This window comes from Scyliorhinus canicula, chromosome 29 (genome assembly GCF_902713615.1).
Source record: "Scyliorhinus canicula chromosome 29, sScyCan1.1, whole genome shotgun sequence".
NCBI classification, from domain to species: domain Eukaryota; kingdom Metazoa; phylum Chordata; class Chondrichthyes; order Carcharhiniformes; family Scyliorhinidae; genus Scyliorhinus; species Scyliorhinus canicula.
Window position 1 is genome coordinate 14,175,951 of NC_052174.1, and position 21,468 is coordinate 14,197,418.

A 21,468-nucleotide genomic window follows, 5' to 3' on the forward strand; every position below is an offset into this window, starting at 1 on the left:
GCTTGTACCTGTCCTGGGAGTGTTTTGATGGAGACAGTGTAGTGGGAGCTTTACTCTGTATCTAACCCCGTGCTATACCTGTCCTGGGAGTGTTTGATGGGGACAGTGTAGAGGGAGCTTTACTCTGTATCTAACCCTGTGCTGCACCTGTCCTGGGAGTGTTGATGGGGACAGTGTAGAGGGAGCTTTACACTGTATCTAACCCCGTGGCTGCACCTGTCCTGGGAGTGTGTTGATGGGACAGTGTAGAGGGAGCTTTACTCTGTATCTAACCCCATGCTGTACCTGTCCTGGGAGTGTCGGATTGTCAGCAGTTTGTATTGTAGAGTTGGGTCTAATGAACAAGTTTGATGGGGGATAGGGTGGTGGGATGTGAAGGAATCAAAGAGAAAAATCAAGTTTCAGACTGTGGCGAAGAGAATCTTGGGGAATGTTTAATTTAAGGGTCAGACAGGGTCGAGGAAACTCGCTGCCTCAATCCAAGTCACAAAGTATTCCATGTTCTCCTGATACTGTGTTGGGGATGAGGTGCTCAAGGTAGGGAGAGGGGTTTAAGGAGTAGGATCATTTTTGCAATCCACAATGACCCTGGAATCGTGAGCACTTTATTAATAATATTGTGTCACAAGTAGGCTTATATTAACGCTGCAATGAAGTTGCTGTGAAAAGCCCCTAGTCGCCACATTCCGGCGCCTGTTCGGGTACACGGAGGGAGAATTCAGAATGTCCAGTTCACCCAACAACACGTCTTTCGGGACTTGTGGGAGGAAATTGACACTGAGGGAGAACAAATTGAAGATTTTGGGGTGAGGATCCTGTGGGATTTGGGACGGACATTTGGGAAGGAGGAGTTTTGAGGTGACGGCGAGGAGGGTGTTGGGAACGAGTTGGATTGAGGGGCGGTGCTCAGGCAGGGAAATGGTATCGACTCAGTGAGGGGGAAGCTGGATTAATACATGGAGGTCAAAGGGGTAGAGGAGGGGGATGGGAGGAGGGCTGTGCTTAGGAGAAACGCCTAGCTTGGAGCAGAGGGGCAAATGGCCTGTTACGGTAATGAGTCCATGTCTCCTTGACGAGGAGCCCTTGAGCATTGGATGCACTTCAGGGACTGGGGAGTTTGGCATTGCCTGCAACTCTCTCTCTCTCACACCTGTTTTTCTCTCTCTGTCTCTCTCATGTCACACCCATTCTCCGCCACTCCCCAGGCACAGAATCAACACAAGCTGTATTTATTTCTCAAGGCCCCTGCAGGGGGTTAGTTAATATTCACATCTCAGCGGACGAAGGCGCCCAGAAACACAGAGCGAAAGAAAGAGCTCCTCCCAAACTCCACCAGCGATTTAAGCCTCGGATTAAACTGTTATCGGGCATCCAGCCTGGGGACAGCTGTGCAAAGGGGACTGCCCGGATTGGCCCACTGAGTGGGTTGGCACATTGGTTGCCGAGTGGGTGAATACTTGGGCCGCAGAAACCCAGAGCGAGTCACATTCAATCCTGGAGTCATTCAGAACATTAGTTTAGCCTCTGGGGGGGTTTGGGGGGTGGGGGGGGGCGGGAATCATAGAGTCAGAGACTTTTACAGCACCCTTCGGCCCATCGAGTCTGCGCCATCCATCAATCCCCTCTCTATCCTAATCCCGTTTCCCAGCACTTGGGCCGTAGCCTTGTTTGCTGGAGTTTCAGTCGCTCATCTAAAAGCTTCTTAAATGTTGTTCCCGCCTCTCCCATCCTTTCTGGCAGCGAGTTCCAGATTCCCAGCATCCTCTGGGGGAAAAGGTTTTTCCTCAAATCCCCTCTAAACCTCCTGCCCCTCACCTTAAATCTCTGCCCCCTGGTTAGTGACCCCTCTACTTAGGGGGAAAGTTCCTCCCTATCCACCCTATCAATGTCCCTCATAATATTGTCCACCTCGATCAGGTCCCCCCTCGGCCTTCTCTGCTCCAAGGAAAACAATCCCGGCCTAACCAGCCTCTCCCCATAGCTGAGACGCTCCAGCCCAGGCAGCATCCTGGTGAATCTCCTCTGCTCCCTCTCCAGCGCAACCACATCCTTCCTATAGAGTGGCGACGAGAACTCCACACAGTGCTCTAGACCAGTGTTCTTCAAACTTTTTTTCCGGGGACCCATTTTTACCAACCGGCCGACCTTTGGGACCCACGCTGGCCGAACTTCGCGACCCACGCTGGCCGACCTTCACGACCCTCACCGGCCGACCTGCGCGACCCACGCTGACCGAACTTCGCGACCCGCACCGGCCGACCTGCGCGACCCACCATTTTCTCTCACCTTGTTTGCTGCTGCCAAAAAGGGAGGAAATGGTTTTGGGTCCCTTTGGCCCTCGTACTCGCTCCTCCGATGGAACCTGTTGGATGAAGGTGAAGCCTTCCGGTGTCGGAAAGTATGGAGTCTCCATCTGTCCAAAGTTCTGCATTTTGTTACTGTAAAATTTTATCAATTAACCCCCCCCCCCCCCCGAACTTGCAAACAAAAACAAAATAAAATAAAATGAATAAAATAAATGAATAAAATGAACAAAACCCCACCGAGCTTGTAAAACAAAAAGCTGTGGCCGTTTAAAAAAAAAAACAGCCTCACTGCGCACGCGTGCCCGATCACCGTGAGATCCTGGCCCACTCGTTTGCTCATGCGCGCCGATGATCGGGCACGCGTGCGCAGTGCGGCCACATTTTTATTCACACGCTTGCGTACATTCTGAAGGCCGCTTGCAACCACCGTTATTAACAGCCGGCTGATGCGCGCAGATTTGCGCGAGCGGGAGCGCCGCGGCGGACGGTTCCGCGACCCTCCGGCGGGTCACGCCCCCCCCCCGAGTTTGACAATGCCTGAGGCCTACCCAGCGTTTTATACAACTCCGTCATCACCTCCCTGCTCTGATATTCAATGCCTCAGCTAATAAAGGCAAGTATCCCATCGGCCTTCGTAACCGCCTTGTCCACCTGTCCTGCTGCATTCTGGGATTTGTGGACATACACTCCGAACTCCCTCTGGTCCCCTGTACTTCCCAGCCTGCCACCGTTCATTGTCCATTCCCTCGCCGCGTTAGTCCTCCCAAAATGCATCACCTCACACTTTTCGGATTAAATTCCATTGGCCAACGTTATACCCGTCTGATGCGCGATCAATAACTACTGAAACCAGGATGTAGTCCGAATTGAAGGCTTTAATCAACAAGATGTTTCCCCAGCAGCTCGAGTGCAGAAAGAAGGCCGGCTGCTGGGAAACACGGGTTCTTATACCCTGCCTCACTGGGCGGAGCTACCTTACGTTCCGACCAATGAAATGCAAACACTTGGGCCAATGAGCAGGGAGCCTTCTCCACCAATGGTGGCTCACACTCCCAGGTACCGTAGTACCTCTAGTCACACTACCACACCGTCTGACCAGCCCGACTATATTGTCCTGTAAGTTAGTTACCACACCACTAATTTTCATTTCACTTGCGAACTTCCTGATCCCACCCCCCACGTTCAGGTCTAAATCATTAATCTGCAAACATTGAGGGGCCCATCACCGATCCCTGTGGGACTTCCAGTCACAAAACCTACCTTCGACCATCACCCTCTGCCCCCTGCCACTAAGCCGCTTTGGCTCCAATTTGCCAAATTGCCCTGGATCCCTGCGTGTTCTGGGTGCGAAATCACGGAGGAAAGATTCCTCCGTTTTGTAGCTGCCAGCGTACAAACAACAGGACCGTGTGAAGAACTGAAGTTGGATCAGTTTGTAATGAGGAAGAGAGCGGGCCAGGATCTCACAGCTGAATCTGCTGGAGAGAGCTTCCCAGGAGAGTCCACGGCGGGAAAAATCAGCGCTGGTGTGAGCTGTGCACAGAGCTCCAGGGCCTCTGCTGAACAGCCAACAAAGAAACAACTGAAATTGGGAACAAAGCAGTATAAAAATGATTTATTGAGGCGTGGCTTTGCTATTTGAGCCAATGCAAATGAGGATACAAAGCCCATGTGTATATTACACAGGGAAGTACTGGCAAATGGAAGATTGAACCGTCAAAACTTCAAAGGCAGGGCGAGTTCAAGGGCAAACCTCAAAGGATGCAGAGAGAACTTAAATCGTCAGCAGACTTCCTTAGCAGAAATGTAACATTGAATGACAAAGCGAGCGAGATCATGAGGACCAAGCAGTCCCAACTGTTGCATTAAAGGTGAGTGAAAATGGTGGGTTGGCTGGCGTGGGTTGCGAAGATCGCTGGCCTGGAACGTGAAGGTCGGCCGGCCTGGGTCGCGTAGATCGCTGGCCTGGGTCAGGAAGGTCGGCTGGCGTGGGTCGCGAAGATCGCTGGCCTGGGTCGGGAAGATCGCTGGCCTGGAACGCGAAGATCGGCCGGCATGGGTTGCGAAGATCGCTGGCCTGGAACGCGAAGATCGGCCGGCGTGGGTCGCGAAGATGGCTGGCCTGGGTCGGGAAGGTCGGCCAGCCTGGGTCGCGAAGATGGCTGGCCTGGGTTGGGAAGGTCGGCCGGCGTGGGTCGGGAAGGTCGCTGGCTTGGGTCGGGAAGGTCGGCCGGCGTTGGTCGGGAAGTTCGCTGGCCTGGGTCGGGAAGGTCGCTGGCCTGGGTCGGGAAGGTCGGCCGGCGTGGGTCGCGATGATCGCTGGCGTGGGTCGGGAAGGTCGGCCGGCGTGGGTCGCAAAGATCGCTGGCGTGGGTCGGGAAGGTCGGCCGGCGTGGGTCGCAAAGATCGCTGGCGTGGGTCGGGAAGGTCGGCCGGCGTGGGTCGCAAAGATCGCTGGCGTGGGTCGGGAAGGTCGCTGGCCTGGGTTGCGAAGATCGCTGGCCTGGGTCGGGAACATCGGCGGCGTGGGTCGGGAAGGTCGGCCGGCGTGGGTCGGGAAGGTCGGCCGGCGTGGGTCGCAAAGATCGCTGGCCTGGGTCGGGAAGGTCGGCCGGCGTGGGTCGCAAAGATCGCTGGCCTGGGTCGGGAAGGTCGGCCGGCGTGGGTCGCAAAGATCGCTGGCGTGGGTCGGGAAGGTCGGCTGGTGTGGGTCGGGAAGGTCGGCTGGCCTGGGTCGGGAAGGTCGGCCGGCGTGGGTCGGGAAGGTCGGCTGGCGTGGGTCGGGAAGGTCGGCTGGCCTGGGTCGGGAAGGTTGGCTGGCCTGGGTCGGGAAGGTCGGCCGGCGTGGGTCGGGAAGGTCGGCTGGCCGGGGTCGGGAAGGTCGGCTGGCCTGGGTCGGGAAGATCGCTGGCCTGGGTCGGGAAGGTCGCTGGCCTGGGTTGGGAAGGTCGGCTGGCCTGGGTTGCGAAGATCGCTGGCCTGGGTCGGGAAGGTCGGCCGGCGTGGGTCGCGAAGATCGCTGGCCTGGAACGTGAAGGTCGGCTGGCGTGGGTCGGGAACATCGGCGGCGTGGGTCGCGAAGGTCGTCCGGCGTGGGTCGGGAAGATCGCTGGCCTGGGTCGGGAAGGTCGGCTGGCCTGGGTCGGGAAGATCGCTGGCCTGGGTCGGGAAGGTCGGCCGGTGTGGGTCGCGATGATCGCTGGCGTGGGTCGGGAAGGTCGGCCGGCGCGGGTCGCGAAGATCGCTGGCCTGGGTCGGGAAGGTCGGCCGGTGCGGGTCGTGAAGATGGCTGGCCTTGGTCGGGAAGGTCGGCCGGTGTGGGTCGTGAAGATGGCTGGCCTTGGTCGGGAAGGTCGGCCGGTGTGGGTCGTGAAGATGGCTGGCCTGGGTCAGGAAGGTCGGCTGGCCTGGGTTGGGAAGGTCGGCTGGCGTGGGTCGCGAAGATGGCTGGCCTGGGTCGGGAAGGTCGGCTGGCGTGGGTCGCGAAGATCGCTGGCCTGGTTCGGGAAGGTTGGCCGGCGTGGGTCCCAAAGATTAGCCAGTAGGTAAAAATGAGTCCCGGGGAAAAAAAGTTTGAAATATACTGATGTGGACTAAACCAACCACATCAACTACACTACCCTCATCTACACACATAGTCACCTCCTCGAAAAATTCAATTAAAGTTGGAAGATATGATCTCCCTCTTACAAAGCCATCTGACTGTCCTTGATTAATCCTATCCTCCCCAAGTGGAGATTAATTCCATCCCTCAAGATGTTTGCCAATAATATCCTGACGGCTGATATTAGACTCTCTGGCCTAAAATGACCTTGTTTGTTCCCCCTGCTTCCCACCTTGAATAATGGTACCACGTCAGCTCTCCAGCCTGGATTCCTGGACCTGATTGGCCAATGACTGCCCCCCCCCCCCACCTTGAGGATGAGAGAATTGGGCTCAGATGTGAAGCCTCCCAAGGTTGAATGACCTCTGCCTCCTGCTGCCTGGAACCGCGGGCCGGGCGCTACAGGGTTGGGTAAGCTACTGGAGCTCTCTCTAACGTAGCACAGCAGGAGGGAATTCGGTCCACCAGGCCTGGACTAGCCCCTTTGGAAGAGCCAATCCTATTCGTCCCACGCTCCTTGCCCCGCTCCCTGCTCTTTTCTCGCCCGCATTCCCCTCTTCCCAGTGTTTTTCCAATTCCATTTTGAAAGTTCCTGTTGAATCTGCCTCTGCCGCCCCCTTCAGGCAGAACCTTCTTGATCACAACAACTCGCTGCGTTTCAAAAAATACATTCTCCTCATCTCCCCCCCCCCCCCCCCCCCCCCCGCCCCTCCCAAGTTCTTTTGAATCGATTTCATTGGCGTATCTGTTCCGATGATGCCAAATGTATCTTTAGTTAAAAATCCAATGTGGTCACGGACCCCAAAAATACAACAGTGAAGGTGGGATAGGACAACACTGGGTAGCACAGCGGTTAGCACTGTTGCTTCACAGCGCCAGGGACCTAGGGTTCAATTCTGACCTCGGGTCACTGTGCGGAGTCTGCACGTTCTCCCCCGTGTCTGCGTGGGTTTCCTCCGGGTGCTCCGGTTTCCTCCCACCCAGTCCAAAGATAGTCAGGTTAGAAACATAGTGGGCAGCACGGTGGCCTAGTGGTTAGCACAACCGCCTCACGGCGCTGAGGTCCCAGGTTCGATCTCGGCTCTGGGTCACTGTCTGTGTGGAGTTTGCACATTCTCCCCGTGTCTGCGTGGGTTTCGCCCCCACAACCCAAAAATGTGCAGAGTAGGTGGATTGCCCCTTAATTGGAAAAAATAATTGGCTAATCTAAATTTAAAAAAAAAAGGTTAGAAACATAGAGAGCAGGAGGCCATTCGGCCCTGCTCTGCCACTCACTGTGATTATTATTATTTTTTAAATTTAAAGTACCCAATTATTTTTTTCCAATTAAGGGGCAATTTAGCGTAGCCAATCCACCTACTCTGCACATCTTTGGGTTGTGGGGGCGAAACCCACGCAGACACGGGAAGAATGTGCAAACTCCACATGGACAGTGACCCAGAGCCGGGATCGAACCTGGGACCTCGGCGCCGTGAGGCAGCAGGGCTAACACTCACTGTGATTATGGCTGATCATCCAACTCAATAGCCTAATCCCGCTTCCCCCCATATCCCTTTGATCCCCCTTCGCCTTCAGTGTCATATCGAACTGCTTCTTGTAAACAGACAATGTTTAGGCCTCAACTACTTCCTGTGGTGATGAATTCCACAGGCCGCCCTCTCTCTGGGTGAAGAAATGTCTCCTCATCTCTGTGCTAAATGGTCTACCCCGTATCCTCAGCCTGTAACCCCTGGTTCTGAACACACCCCATCATCGGGAACATCCTTCCTGCATCTACCCTGTCCCCATCGGGAACATCCTTCCTGCATCTACCCTGTCCCCATCGGGAACATCCTTCCTGCATCTACCCTGTCCCCATCGGGAACATCCTTCCTGCATCTACCCTGTCCAGTCCTGTTAGAATCTATAGGTTTCTATCAGATCCCCCCTCATTCTTCTGAACTCCAGCGAATACAATCCTAACCGACTCAATCTCTCCTCATATGACAGTCCCGCCATCCCAGGAATCAGCCTGGTAAACCTTCGCTGCACTCCCTCGAGAGCAAGAACATCCTTCCTCAGAGAAGGAGACCAAAACTGCGCCCAATACTCCAGGTGTGGCCTCACCAAGGCCCTGTATAATTGCAGAAAGACATCCCTGCTCCTGTACTCGAATCCTCTCACAATGAAGGCCAACATACCTTTAGTCTTCTTTACCGTCTGCTGTACCTGCATGCTTACCTTCAGCGACTGGTGCACAAGGACACCCAGACCTCATTGCACATTCCCCTCTCCTAATTTATGGCCATTCAGATAATAATCTCCCTGTTTTTGCTATCAAAGTGGATAACCGCACATTAATCCAAATTATACTGCATCTGCCACTGATTTGCCCACTCGCTCAACTCGTCCGTCTCACACCGAAGCATCTCCGCCTCCTCCTCACAGCTCACCCTCCCGCCCAGCTGGGTGTCATCTGCAAATTTGGAGATAATACATTTCGTTCACTCACCTGAACCATGAATATATAGGACTGGAGAATAGCCGGTGTTCCTTTGTTTAAGGGTAGCAGGGATAATCCAGGACATTATAGGCCGAGGGCCTTTACGTCAGCCGGTGGAATTCGTTACCACAGGAATTAGAGGCCAACGTCTGTTTTTAGATAGAACAGTACAGCACAGAACAGGCCCTTCGGCCCTCAATGTTGTGCCGAGCCATGATCACCCTACACAAATCCACGTATCCACCCTATACCCGTAACCCAACAACCTCCCCCTTAACCTTACTTTTATTAGGACACTACGGGTAATTTAGCATGGCCAATCCACCTAACCCGCACATCTTTGGACTGTGGGAGGAAACCGGAGCACCCGGAGGAAACCCACGCACACAGGGGGAGGACGTGCAGACTCCACACAGACAGTGACCCAGCCAGGAATCGAACCTGGGACCCTGGAGCTGTGAAGCATTTATGCTAACCACCATGCTACCCTGCTGCCCCTTTTGAGGAGCAGTTAGATACAGCACTGGGGGTGAAGGGGATCAAAGGGATCTGGGGGGGGGGGAGCGGGATTAGGCTATTGAATTGGATAATCAACCAGGATTATAATGAATGTTGCCTTTTATTTCCGAGAGAACGGAGCACAAAAATAGGGAAATCCTGCTGAAACTATACAAGGCCTTAGTTAGGCCACACCTGGGATACTGTGAACAGTTCTGGTCCCTTATCTAAGGAAGGATATACCGGCACTGGAGGCCGTCCAGAGAAGGTTCTCTGGGTTTACCCGGGTAGGGAGGGATTTTCTCATTAGGAGAGGTTGAGTCGGTTGGGCCTGTCCTCATTGGGAGTTGAGAAGAATGAGAGGCGACCTTATTGAGACATCTCAGATTCTCAGGGGGTTTGACAGGGTCGATGCTGAGAGGATGTTTCCCCGTGTGGGAGAGTCTGGGACCAGAGGGCAGAATCTCAGAGTGAGGGGAGATTCTGAGAGGTTGTTTCCCCGTGTGGGAGAGTCTGGGACCAGAGGGCAGAATCTCAGAGTGAGGGGAGATTCTGAGAGGATGTTTCCCCGTGTGGGAGAGTCTGGGACCAGAGGGCAGAATCTCAGAGTGAGGGGAGATTCTGAGAGGATGTTTCCCCGTGTGGGAGAGTCTGGGACCAGAGGGCAGAATCTCAGAGTGAGGGGAGATTCTGAGAGGATGTTTCCCCGTGTGGGAGAGTCTGGGACCAGAGGGCAGAATCTCAGAGTGAGGGGAGATTCTGAGAGGATGTTTCCCCGTGTGGGAGAGTCTGGGACCAGAGGGCAGAATCTCAGAGTGAGGGGAGATTCTGAGAGGCTGTTTCCCCGTGTGGGAGAGTCTGGGACCAGAGGGCAGAATCTCAGAGTGAGGGGAGATTCTGAGAGGCTGTTTCCCCGTGTGGGAGAGTCTGGGACCAGAGGGCAGAATCTCAGAGTGAGGGGGGGGGGGGGGGGCATTTCAGACAGAGATGAGGAGGAATTTCCTCTCTCAGAGGGCAGTGAATCTGTGGAATTCTTTCCCGCAGAGAGCTGTAGAGGCCGGGTCGCTCAGTATGTTCGAGGCTGAGACAGATTTAAAAAAAATGATCTCAATGAATGGCAGAGCTGACTCAATGGGCCGAATGGCCTTTTCTGGTCCTACATCTTGTTGCTGTGCGAAAAAAGAATGCCTGTTTCACCCAGCGGACTGCCTCACAGCAGGTCCTGTACTGATCTGATCGCTCCAAACACTAATCAGCTAAAAATACATCCGCTCCCAGCTCGAATGTGAGAGTCAGTGTGTGTGGGACCCGTACCCCAGTGAGAGTCAGTGTGTGTGGGACCCGTACCCCAGTGAGAGTCAGTGTGTGTGGCACCCCAGTGAGAGTCAGTGTGTGTGGGACCCGTACCCCAGTGAGAGTCAGTTTGTGTGGGACCCGTACCCCAGTGAGAGTCAGTGTGTGTGGGACCCGTACCCCAGTGAGAGTCAGTTTGTGTGGGGCCCGTACCCCAGTGAGAGTCAGTGTGTGTGGGACCCGTACCCCAGTGAGAGTCAGTGTGTGTGGGACCCCAGTGAGAGTCAGTGTGTGTGGGACCCTTACCCCAGTGAGAGTCAGTGTGTGTGGGACCCGTACCCCAGTGAGAGTCAGTGTGTGTGGGACCCGTACCCCAGTGAGAGTCAGTGTGTGTGGGACCCGTACCCCAGTGAGAGTCAGTGTGTGTGGGACCCGTACCCCAGTGAGAGTCAGTGTGTGTGGGACCCGTACCCCAGTGAGAGTCAGTGTGTGTGGGACCCGTACCCCAGTGAGAGTCAGTGTGCGTGGGACCTGTACCCCAGTGAGAGTCAGTGTGTGTGGGACCCGTACCCCAGTGAGAGTCAGTGTGTGTGGGACCCGTACCCCAGTGAGAGACAGTGTGTGTGGGACCCGTACCCCAGTGAGAGTCAGTGTGTGTGGGACCCGTACCCCAGTGAGAGTCAGTGTGTGTGGGACCCGTACCCCAGTGAGAGTCAGTGTGTGTGGGACCCGTACCCCAGTGAGAGTCAGTGTGTGTGGGACCCCTACCCCAGTGAGAGTCTGTGTGTGTGGGACCCGTACCCCAGTGAGAGTCAGTGTGTATGGGACCCGTACCCCAGTGAGAGTCAGTGTGTGTGGGACCCGTACCCCAGTGAGAGTCTGTGTGTGTGGGACCCGTACCGCAGTGAGAGTCAGTGTGTGTGGGACCCCAGTGAGAGTCAGTGTGTGTGGGACCCGTACCCCAGTGAGAGTCAGTGTGTGTGGGACCCGTACCCCAGTGAGAGTCAGTGTGTGTGGGACCCGTACCCCAGTGAGAGTCAGTGTGTGTGGGACCCTTACCCCAGTGAGAGTCAGTGTGTGTGGGACCCGTACCCCAGTGAGAGTCAGTGTGTGTGGGACCCGTAAACCAGTGAGAGTCAGTGTGTGTGGGACCCGTACCCCAGTGAGAGTCAGTGTGTGTGGGACCCGTACCCCAGTGAGAGTCAGTGTGTGTGGGACCCGTACCCCAGTGAGAGTCAGTGTGTGTGGGACCCGTACCCCAGTGAGGGTCAGTGTGTGTGGGACCCGTACCCCAGTGAGAGTCAGTGTGTGTGGGACCCGTACCCCAGTGAGGGTCAGTGTGTGTGGGACCCGTACCCCAGTGAGAGTCAGTGTGTGTGGGACCCGTACCCCAGTGAGAGTCAGTGTGTGTGGGACCCGTACCCCAGTGAGAGTCAGTGTGTGTGGGACCCGTACCCCAGTGAGAGTCAGTGTGTGTGGGACCCATACCCCAGTGAGAGTCAGTGTGTGTGGGTCCCGTACCCCAGTGAGAGTCAGTGTGTGTGGGACCCCAGTGAGAGTCAGTGTGTGTGGGACCCCTACCCCAGTGAGAGTCTGTGTGTGTGGGACCCGTACCCCAGTGAGAGTCAGTGTGTGTGGGACCCGTACCCCAGTGAGAGTCAGTGTGTGTGGGACCCGTATCCCAGTGAGAGTCAGTGTGTGTGGGACCCCTACCCCAGTGAGAGTCAGTGTGTGTGGGACCCGTACCCCAGTGAGAGACAGTGTGTGTGGGACCCGTACCCCAGTGAGAGTCAGTGTGTGTGGGACCCGTACCCCAGTGAGAGTCAGTGTGTGTGTGGGACCCGTACCCCAGTGAGAGTCAGTGTGTGTGGGACCCGTACCCCAGTGAGAGTCAGTGTGTGTGGGACCCGTATCCCAGTGAGAGTCAGTGTGTGTGGGACCCGTACCCCAGTGAGAGTCAGTGTGTGTGGGACCCCAGTGAGAGTCAGTGTGTGTGGGACCCGTACCCAGTGAGAGTCAGTGTGTGTGGGACCCGTACCCCAGTGAGAGTCAGTGTGTGTGGGACCCGTACCCCAGTGAGGGTCAGTGTGTGTGGGACCCGTACCCCAGTGAGGGTCACTGTGTGTGGGACCCATACCCCAGTGAGAGTCAGTGTGTGTGGGACCCGTACCCCAGTGAGAGTCAGTGTGTGTGGGACCCCAGTGAGAGTCAGTGTGTGTGGGACCCGTACCCCAGTGAGAGTCAGTGTGTGTGGGACCCGTACCCCAGTGAGAGTCAGTGAGTGTGGGACCCCAGTGAGAGTCAGTGTGTGTGGGACCCGTACCCCAGTGAGAGTCAGTGTGTGTGGGACCCCAGTGAGAGTCAGTGTGTGTGGGACCCGTACCCCAGTGAGAGTCAGTGTGTGTGGGACCCGTACCCCAGTGAGAGTCAGTGTGTGTGGGACCCGTACCCCAGTGAGAGTCAGTGTGTGTGGGGCCCCAGTGAGAGTCAGTGTGTGTGGGACCCCTACCCCAGTGAGAGTCAGTGTGTGTGGGACCCGTACCCCAGTGAGAGTCAGTGTGTGTGGGACCCGTACCCCAGTGAGGGTCAGTGTGTGTGGGACCCGTACCCCAGTGAGAGTCAGTGTGTGTGGGACCCGTACCCCAGTGAGAGTCAGTGTGTGTGGGACCCGTACCCCAGTGAGAGTCAGTGTGTGTGGGACCCGTACCCCAGTGAGAGTCAGTGTGTGTGGGACCCGTACCCCAGTGAAAGTCAGTGTGTGTGGGACCCGTACCCCAGTGAGAGTCAGTGTGTGTGGGACCCATACCCCAGTGAGAGTCAGTGTGTGTGGGACCCGTACCCCAGTGAGAGTCAGTGTGTGTGGGACCCCAGTGAGAGTCAGTGTGTGTGGGACCCGTACCCCAGTGAGAGTCAGTGTGTGTGGGACCCATACCCCAGTGAGAGTCAGTGTGTGTGGGTCCCGTACCCCAGTGAGAGTCAGTGTGTGTGGGACCCCAGTGAGAGTCAGTGTGTGTGGGACCCCTACCCCAGTGAGAGTCTGTGTGTGTGGGACCCGTACCCCAGTGAGAGTCAGTGTGTGTGGGACCCGTACCCCAGTGAGAGTCAGTGTGTGTGGGACCCGTATCCCAGTGAGAGTCAGTGTGTGTGGGACCCCTACCCCAGTGAGAGTCAGTGTGTGTGGGACCCGTACCCCAGTGAGAGACAGTGTGTGTGGGACCCGTACCCCAGTGAGAGTCAGTGTGTGTGGGACCCGTACCCCAGTGAGAGTCAGTGTGTGTGTGGGACCCGTACCCCAGTGAGAGTCAGTGTGTGTGGGACCCGTACCCCAGTGAGAGTCAGTGTGTGTGGGACCCGTACCCCAGTGAGAGTCAGTGTGTGTGGGACCCGTACCCCAGTGAGAGTCAGTGTGTGTGGGACCCGTACCCCAGTGAGAGTCAGTGTGTGTGGGACCCCAGTGAGAGTCAGTGTGTGTGGGACCCGTACCCCAGTGAGAGTCAGTGTGTGTGGGACCCGTACCCCAGTGAGAGTCAGTGTGTGTGGGACCCGTACCCCAGTGAGGGTCAGTGTGTGTGGGACCCGTACCCCAGTGAGGGTCACTGTGTGTGGGACCCATACCCCAGTGAGAGTCAGTGTGTGTGGGACCCGTACCCCAGTGAGAGTCAGTGTGTGTGGGACCCCAGTGAGAGTCAGTGTGTGTGGGACCCGTACCCCAGTGAGAGTCAGTGTGTGTGGGACCCGTACCCCAGTGAGAGTCAGTGAGTGTGGGACCCCAGTGAGAGTCAGTGTGTGTGGGACCCGTACCCCAGTGAGAGTCAGTGTGTGTGGGACCCCAGTGAGAGTCAGTGTGTGTGGGACCCGTACCCCAGTGAGAGTCAGTGTGTGTGGGACCCGTACCCCAGTGAGAGTCAGTGTGTGTGGGACCCGTACCCCAGTGAGAGTCAGTGTGTGTGGGGCCCCAGTGAGAGTCAGTGTGTGTGGGACCCCCTACCCCAGTGAGAGTCAGTGTGTGTGGGACCCGTACCCCAGTGAGAGTCAGTGTGTGTGGGACCCGTACCCCAGTGAGGGTCAGTGTGTGTGGGACCCGTACCCCAGTGAGAGTCAGTGTGTGTGGGACCCGTACCCCAGTGAGAGTCAGTGTGTGTGGGACCCGTACCCCAGTGAGAGTCAGTGTGTGTGGGACCCGTACCCCAGTGAGAGTCAGTGTGTGTGGGACCCGTACCCCAGTGAGAGTCAGTGTGTGTGGGACCCGTACCCCAGTGAGAGTCAGTGTGTGTGGGACCCGTACCCCAGTGAGAGTCAGTGTGTGTGGGACCCGTACCCCAGTGAGAGTCAGTGTGTGTGGGACCCCAGTGAGAGTCAGTGTGTGTGGGACCCGTACCCCAGTGAGAGTCAGTGTGTGTGGGACCCGTACCCCAGTGAGGGTCAGTGTGTGTGGGACCCGTACCCCAGTGAGAGTCAGTGTGTGTGGGACCCGTACCCCAGTGAGAGTCAGTGTGTGTGGGACCCGTACCCCAGTGAGAGTCAGTGTGTGTGGGACCCGTACCCCAGTGAGAGTCTGTGTGTGTGGGACCCGTACCCCAGTGAGAGTCAGTGTGTGTGGGACCCGTACCCCAGTGAGAGTCAGTGTGTGTGGGACCCCTACCCCAGTGAGAGTCAGTGTGTGTGGGACCCTTACCCCAGTGAGAGTCAGTGTGTGTGGGACCCGTACCCCAGTGAGGGTCAGTGTGTGTGGGACCCGTACCCCAGTGAGAGTCAGTGTGTGTGGGACCCGTACCCCAGTGAGAGTCAGTGTGTGTGGGACCCGTACCCCAGTGAGAGTCAGTGTGTGTGGGACCCGTACCCCAGTGAGAGTCAGTGTGTGTGGGACCCGTATCCCCAGTGAGAGTCAGTGTGTGTGGGACCCCTACCCCAGTGACAGTCAGTGTGTGTGGGACCCCAGTGAGAGTCAGTGTGTGTGGGACCCATACCCCAGTGAGAGTCAGTGTGTGTGGGACCCGTACCCCAGTGAGAGTCAGTGTGTGTGGGACCCGTATCCCAGTGAGAGTCAGTGTGTGTGGGACCCGTACCCCAGTGAGAGTCAGTGTGTGTGGGACCCGTACCCCAGTGAGAGTCAGTGTGTGTGGGACCCGTACCCCAGTGAGAGTCAGTGAGTGTGGGACCTACCCAGTGAGAGTCAGTGTGTGTGGGACCCGTACCCCAGTGAGAGTCAGTGTGTGTGGGGACCCCAGTGAGAGTCAGTGTGTGTGGGACCCGTACCCCAGTGAGAGTCAGTGTGTGTGGGACCCGTACCCCAGTGAGAGTCAGTGTGTGTGGGACCCGTACCCCAGTGAGGGTCAGTGTGTGTGGGACCCGTACCCCAGTGAGAGTCAGTGTGTGTGGGACCCGTACCCCAGTGAGAGTCAGTGTGTGTGGGACCCGTACCCCAGTGAGAGTCAGTGTGTGTGGGACCCGTACCCCAGTGAGAGTCAGTGTGTGTGGGACCCGTACCCCAGTGAGAGTCAGTGTGTGTGGGACCCGTACCCCAGTGAGAGTCAGTGTGTGTGGGACCCATACCCCAGTGAGAGTCAGTGTGTGTGGGACCCTTACCCCAGTGAGAGTCAGTGTGTGTGGGACCCCAGTGAGAGTCAGTGTGTGTGGGACCCCTACCCCAGTGAGAGTCTGTGTGTGTGGGACCCCTACCCCAGTGAGAGTCAGTGTGTGTGGGACCCGTACCCCAGTGAGAGTCAGTGTGTGTGGGACCCGTACCCCAGTGAGAGTCAGTGTGTGTGGGACCCGTACCCCAGTGAGAGTCAGTGTGTGTGGGACCCGTACCCCAGTGAGAGTCAGTGTGTGTGGGACCCCTACCCCAGTGAGAGTCAGTGTGTGTGGGACCCTTACCCCAGTGAGAGTCAGTGTGTGTGGGACCCGTACCCCAGTGAGGGTCAGTGTGTGTGGGACCCGTACCCCAGTGAGAGTCAGTGTGTGTGGGACCCGTACCCCAGTGAGAGTCAGTGTGTGTGGGACCCGTACCCCAGTGAGAGTCAGTGTGTGTGGGACCCGTATCCCAGTGAGAGTCAGTGTGTGTGGGACCCCTACCCCAGTGAGAGTCAGTGTGTGTGGGACCCCAGTGAGAGTCAGTGTGTGTGGGACCCATACCCCAGTGAGAGTCAGTGTGTGTGGGACCCGTACCCCAGTGAGAGTCAGTGTGTGTGTGGGACCCGTACCCCAGTGAGAGTCAGTGTGTGTGGGACCCGTACCCCAGTGAGAGCCAGTGTGTGTGGGACCCGTACCCCAGTGAGAGTCAGTGTGTGTGGGACCCGTACCCCAGTTAGAGTCAGTGTGTGTGGGACCCGTACCCCAGTGAGAGTCAGTGTGTGTGGGACCCGTACCCCAGTGAGAGTCAGTGTGTGTGGGACCCGTACCCCAGTGAGAGTCAGTGTGTGTGGGACCCCTACCCCAGTGAGAGTCAGTGTGTGTGGGACCCTTACCCCAGTGAGAGTCAGTGTGTGTGGGACCCGTACCCCAGTGAGGGTCAGTGTGTGTGGGACCCGTACCCCAGTGAGAGTCAGTGTGTGTGGGACCCGTACCCCAGTGAGAGTCAGTGTGTGTGGGACCCGTACCCCAGTGAGAGTCAGTGTGTGTGGGACCCGTATCCCAGTGAGAGTCAGTGTGTGTGGGACCCCTACCCCAGTGAGAGTCAGTGTGTGTGGGACCCCAGTGAGAGTCAGTGTGTGTGGGACCCATACCCCAGTGAGAGTCAGTGTGTGTGGGACCCGTACCCCAGTGAGAGTCAGTGTGTGTGTGGGACCCGTACCCCAGTGAGAGTCAGTGTGTGTGGGACCCGTACCCCAGTGAGAGCCAGTGTGTGTGGGACCCGTACCCCAGTGAGAGTCAGTGTGTGTGGGACCCGTACCCCAGTGAGAGTCAGTGTGTGTGGGACCCGTACCCCAGTGAGAGTCAGTGTGTGTGGGACCCGTACCCCAGTGAGGGTCAGTGTGTGAGGGACCCGTACCCCAGTGAGGGTCAGTGTGTGTGGGACCCATACCCCAGTGAGAGTCAGTGTGTGTGGGACCCCAGTGAGAGTCAGTGTGTGTGGGACCCGTACCCCAGTGAGAGTCAGTGTGTGTGGGACCCGTACCCCAGTGAGAGTCAGTGTGTGTGGGACCCCAGTGAGAGTCAGTGTGTGTGGGACCCGTACCCCAGTGAGAGTCAGTGTGTGTGGGACCCCAGTGAGAGTCAGTGTGTGTGGGACCCGTACCCCAGTGAGAGTCAGTGTGTGTGGGACCGTACCCCAGTGAGAGTCAGTGTGTGTGGGACCGCAGTGAGAGTCAGTGTGTGTGGGACCCGTACCCCAGTGAGAATCGGCTTTGGGATGGGGCATTGGGGAGGGGGGGGGGGTTTGAGCTGTGAAGGGGAGGAAATACAGACCAGTTTTCTCTCAGTGTTGAGCAGTTTATTAGTGTTGGCAAGTCACAGGTCAATGAAACTGATACGGGTCAGCGAGATGCTGCACAGAGGGAGAGCCGGTCAGCCATCCCAGGCAGTCCCCAATTCCAGGAAGCGTAACCCGGGCCGGGATACATCCAGGGTGGAAATGTCAGTGTTTATCACATTGAGAAGGTTGGTGAGGAGGCACAGGCAACACCATCCTCAGACAAAGCTCAAGTCACCAGGCGCAAAGCCATTCCCATCAGCCTCTGCTTCCATATCCCAGCATGCAGCAGGAGCGGGCAGTGATGGTCACTCTGGCCAAAGCCAAGGCGGGTCAGGGGTCAAACGGTAGACAGGGAGGGGTGCGGAGGGCAGGGCTGGATTTGTAACGCTTTGCAAAGTAATCCGGCTGGGCTCCAGCTTTCCCTGCAGAGCGACACCACCCATTTCACATCAAGCTGCAGAAGTCTGATAAACTGGGGAGAGGGTCGGCAGTGAGGCAGCAGGCAGGAGAAAGACCACATCGAACAGAGCAGGGAGTCCCAAGTCCACACCAACATCCCAGGAGGAGAGAGAAGCTGATGGTGGTATCGCAGTGGCCGAGGGTCGATGGAATCTTGCTGCTCCGACTGGGGGGTGAAGATGCAAGAGGCTCGATCCACGTCGCGCCGCCCCGCTCGCTCGGGCTCTCTCTCCATTTCACCAACATCCCAGTAATCGTGTCTTTAACTGGAGCAGTCCGCCGGGCTCCTGTCCCCACCCCGGGCCCTCTGCAATGTTCCTGGAAATGTCTGTTTGTTGGGAGCGAAGTGTCCCGGGGTAGGGGCGAGAGCAGCTCAGCCGCACCCCGTCTTCACTATAGGTGGGACGTTGGTTTCTCCAGCGATTTGCCGAGGAATTGGTCCAACATGCTGTCCTCGATGTCAACTGAGAGACAACCCAAAATTAATAATCATTAACTCGTCTGGGAGCATCCATTAATACCCCAACTCCGACCGATAACCCCCCCCGCCCGATATACCCCAATACCCCCCTCCCCAGCTCCAAACAATATACCCCCAATACCCCCCTCCCCAGCTCCAAACAATATACCCCCCAATACCCCCCTCCAACCAATAACTACCCAAAACCTCCTCCCCAGCTCTGAACAATATACCCCCCAAAACCCCCTCCCCAGCTCCAAACAATACACCCCCCAATACCCCAATACCCCCCTCCCCAGCTCCAAACAATATACCCCCCAATACCCCAAAACCCCCTCCCCAGCTCCAAACAATATACCCCCCAATACCCCCCCCTCCCCAGCTCCAAACAATATACCCCCCAATACCCCCTCCCCAGCTCCAAACAATAACCTCTCCCTCCAGCTCGGAATGAGAACCCCACTTCTCCCAATACTCCCACCACTTCCCCCACACTCTGCATCCCCCACGTAACTCCTGTCCTCTCCTCAAACCACAATCACCCCCCCCCCCCCGGCTATTTCCCCGCTCCCCCCCTACCCAGCCGCACCCACTTCCCACATCCATGGGAAACGCCTCATCCCGGCAAAAGGGTTCAGGCGGCTGCAGGCTATTCAACTGCAGAAGGCACCGCTATGGGATCCCACCTCCCCCACCCACCCCACAATCGCAGGCTTCCTACCCAACCCAGACCCCGCCGCTCACTCCGGACAAGTCACCCTAAGGAGGACCTGGATTAACCTCCCCCCCCCCCCCGCCTAAGACCCAAGATTACCCCATCCCCTAGTAAAACTCCCTTTCCATCCCCAATCTGGATTAATCCCCTCCCTGAACTGGACACCCTGATCCAGATTCCCCCAATCCAGATTGACTCCGGATTCCCCCAATCCGGATTGGCTCCGGGTTCCCCCCTGATCCTGATTAGTTCCGGGTTCCCCCTGATCTGGATTAGCTCCGGGTTCCCCTTGATCCGGATTGGCTCCGGGTTTCCCATTGATCCGGATTGGCTCCGGGTTCCCCTGATCCAGATTAGCTCCGGACTCCCCCTGATCAAGATTAGCTCCGGATTCCCCCTGATCCAGATTGGATCCGGGTTCCCCCTGATCCGGATCGGCACAGGATTCCCCCGATCCGGATTAGCTCCGGGTTACCCGATCCGGATTAGCTCCGGGGTCCCCGATCCGGATTCCCCCGATCCGGATTCCTCCGGATCCGGGTTCCCCTGATCCGGATTGGCTCCGGTTTCCCCTGATCCGGATTAGCTCCGGGTTCCCCTGATCAGGATTAGCTCCGGATTCCCCTGATCCGGATTAGCTCCAGCTCCCCGATCCGGATTAGCTCAGGTTCCCCCTGATCCGGATTTCCCCTGATCCGGATTAGCTCTGGGTTCCCCTGATCCGGATTCCCCCTGATCCGGATTAGCTCCGGGTCCCCCCTGATCTGGATTAGCTCCGGATTCCCCCTGATCCGGATTAGCTCTGGGTTCCCCTGATCCGGATTCCCCCTGATCCGGATTAGCTCCGGGTCCCCCCTGATCTGGATTAGCTCCGGGTCCCCCCTGATCTGGATTAGCTCCGGATTCCCCTGATCCGGATTAGCTCCGGTTTCCTCTGATCCGGATTAGCTCCGGATTCCCCTGATCCGGATTAGCTCCGGGTTCCCCCTGATCCGGATTAGCTCCGGGTTCCCCCGATCCGGATTATCTCCGGATTCCCCCTGATCCGGATTCCCCCTGGCTCCCCCTGATCCGGATTAGCTCCGGGTTCCCCCTGATCCGGATTAGCTCCGGATTCCCCCTGGCTCCCCTGATCCGGATTAGCTCCGGGTTCCCCCTGACCGGATTAGCTCCGGATTCCCCCTGATCCGGATTAGCTCCGGTTTCCCCCTGATCCGGATTAGCTCCGGGTTCCCCCTGATCCGGATTAGCTCCGGGTTCCCCCGATCCGGATTATCTCCGGATTCCCCCTGATCCGGATTCCCCCTGGCTCCCCCTGATCCGGATTAGCTCCGGGTTCCCCCTGATCCGGATTAGCTCCGGATTCCCCCTGGCTCCCCCTGATCCGGATTAGCTCCGGGTTCCCCCTGACCGGATTAGCTCCGGATTCCCCCTGATCCGGATTAGCTCCGGTTTCCCCCTGATCCGGATTAGCTCCGGGTTCCCCTGATCCGGATTAGCTCCGGCTCCCCCCCCCGGTCCCACCTCTCCGGGAGCGGCCCAGCTCTCCCAGCTTCGGGGGCCTCCGGGGGCGGCAGCAGAGGCCGAGCGGGTCCCGGGGGCAGGGACTGGGCTCTGGGGGCAGCCGCCGCCCCGGAGCCGCTTCTGGAGCCTCTTCCTGGCGGCCCGGAGCCGCCCTCACCCCGGCCTCAGTCCCGGACATGGAGCCGCCGCCTGGGATCGCACTGTGCCGCCCCGGAAAGGAGCTTTAAACCCTCATTAAAGCGACATCCGGTCCATTGACCATAAATCCCTTAAAGCGGCACCGTCCCTACACCATATCCGGTTCATAGACCATAAATCCCTTAAAGCGGCACCGTCCCCATCTGATATCCGGTCCATAGACCATAAATCCCTTAAAGCGCCACCGCCCCTACCCCATATCCGGTCCATTGACCATAAATCCCTTAAAGCGGCACCGTCCCCATCTGATATCCGGTCCATAGACCATAAATCCCTTAAAGCGGCACCATCCCTACCCCATATCCGGTCCATAGACCATAAATCCCTTAAAGCGGCACCGTCCCCATCTGATATCCGGTCCATAGACCATAAATCCCTTAAAGCAGCACCGCCCCTGACCCACATCCGGTCCATACACCATAAATCCCTTAAAGCGACACCGTCCTTCTCCAATATCCGGTCCGCTAACCATAAATCCCTTAAAGCAGCACCATCCCTTACCGACTGGGATCCCT

General features: G+C 57.4%; 1 long non-coding RNA gene across 1 annotated transcript; it reads right to left on the minus strand.

Moving 5' to 3' along the window:
- Positions 1–17,598: 17,598 nt before the first annotated feature.
- Positions 17,599–20,998, minus strand: LOC119958448. The gene is made up of 2 exons (XR_005459028.1): positions 20,756–20,998; positions 17,599–18,520 (listed from the first exon to the last, which is right to left on the minus strand). It is a non-coding gene; the product is annotated as an uncharacterized LOC119958448 (long non-coding RNA).
- Between the last annotated feature and the right edge of the window lie 470 nt (positions 20,999–21,468).